Here is a 2274-nt window from a genome sequence, read left to right on the forward strand (position 1 = left end):
TACTTTTTTTGTTGTTGTAGTATCCCCAAGAATTTAAAACTACTTTCACCCCTGGTTGTGACTAACCCAAAATGTAAAATGAGTACAATACTGGAGAGAGTAAGAAGGTCATGCCAATCCAATAATAGATTCAAAGCAAGTAATATTTAAATATGATCTGCCAAGTTCTGGATAGGTACATTAACTGAAAAATATGAAACTGAGGTGCTGATTTGGTTCTGGTGCTAGTTCCTGTAACTGATTAAGCTTTGGGCTACAGAAAATGGTGATATGATTTTTACATGGAATCATGAAACTGGTCCAGTTCTAATCTCAGAGTTCTAACACTAAGTTGTGAGTGAAGAGAAACTGACATTTTAGCTATAGTCTTTGAACAAACGGATATGGCTGTGCATGGGATTTCCTATGCACCCTGAATGCAACACAGGTGTGCAGCTTGATAGCCTCTGCAGAGAAGAAAGTAGTGAAAGAAAGCAGCCCAATGACTGACCGTGTGTGCGTCGGTAAACCCGGGAGTTAATGTGATCATTCATGCATTCATGTTTCTGTTGGGCCATGAATGTGTTTTGTTGATTTGTTGGGAGTTTATCTCACTGTTTTGTACCTAAATGAAGCTCTGATAGGCGGCGGTCATAACAATGTTATTACTGACACATTTATACTTCGGCTGTTCGATGTGTGGTAATTCATAATATCATACTTTAAGTTTAGTCAGAAGTAAGATGCCGGTTTATTTAGCTGTATAGTGTATTTAAGTACAGCTTTGCTTTATCTCAGTTTATGTTGGAACTGTGGTTCTAATTAGCTTGTATTATTCTGCTTTGTTCACACACACACACACACACACACACACACACACACACACACACACACACACACACACACACACACACACACACACACACATGTATGTACATTCTGGCAGCTTTGCTACATAGAGAGTGAATTTTGAATTGGACTCCTGATCTGTTCTGCATCCACACACATAAGTGATCTGGTCGGACACTGAAGCGATCGCTGCCAGCTCAGATCCAAAAGTCTTCTCAATAGTCTCGCTCACCATTTATTTAAGATTAGGTGTCAAAGCAACTTTAACAAATACCTAGAATGGTTTAAGCACTTCAACTACTTTGTTAGGTTCAGTCCCAAAAAACAGGATTTTTTGCAAAAAAGTAAGGAAATGTATGTTTTGTCAAAAGTAATTCTTTGTTGTAACAATGACTCTTTGTAATGAATTTAATATTTCTGGAAAGGCTGTTTAGTTCCCTTCAAATTGTGACACATTTGTGGCGACAATTCATTTATTGGTTGAACTGCAAGGATCGTGAAAAACTTGCCAGATCTTCTCTGCGAATACCAATCAGCTCATGGACCTTACCACAGGGTCTGCGTTTCATTGGCTAATGCCCATTTTACATCACAGTGCAGCTATCACGTGGGTTACCGGCTCACAAACTCACGCTAATGTACATTGTGGACTACYAGACCGACAGAAAGTTTTTGCATCAGGACTCGAAAAAGAATGGTTCTCCACTGTCAGTGGGGWATCTGTACAGGTGATGTCAGGTATCCTGATTGTGTTTGTGGAACTAAAATTCACAGATTTCCAAAATCTGAAATGGAATGCCTTGCTTGGATCAAAGCTTGTGCACGACCACATTTGCAGCTCAACCGTCATAGGAACAATAAGAACAAAATGTCTGCTGGCGTAAGTATTATTGCTTTGCTTTCTTTGTGTTTAGTGAATGAAAAAAATAAAGTCAATAATAAACACATCCATTATGAAAACATTCTTAGCCAAGTACAGCATAATGACAGTACCGATACAACTTCTACATCCTGAAGCCTGTCTGTTACAGCCTTACGTTAGCTGAACAGATCAATATGCAAYGTGYACCGTATCTGACATACATTAAAGATTTTATTTCACCTGAAAAGGCTTTTTACTAAACTGTAATCGTGTTAGCCACGCTAGTACCGAGTATCAGGCCTAGGCACACTGAAACATTTGCAAACAACAGAAATCAGTCATTTCAAAAGTAACCCTCTAAACCATGAATGCCCGACTTACCTTACAACAATGGCTCTTAACCTTTTTTGATGTACCGAATCACCGAACCCTTCTTATTCCAACCCCCCCCGACACACAAAATACTTTGCGGTATTCTGATTTAGTAATGTAATTATATTAGTTGTGTAACCTCCCCCACGCCACTAGAGGCAGTACCAACCCCGAAAAGATGCGACTAAGGAGCAGATTTAGACTATAGAATT

The sequence above is a fragment of the Poecilia reticulata genome, linkage group LG6, assembly GCF_000633615.1.
Source record: "Poecilia reticulata strain Guanapo linkage group LG6, Guppy_female_1.0+MT, whole genome shotgun sequence".
Taxonomy (NCBI): domain Eukaryota; kingdom Metazoa; phylum Chordata; class Actinopteri; order Cyprinodontiformes; family Poeciliidae; genus Poecilia; species Poecilia reticulata.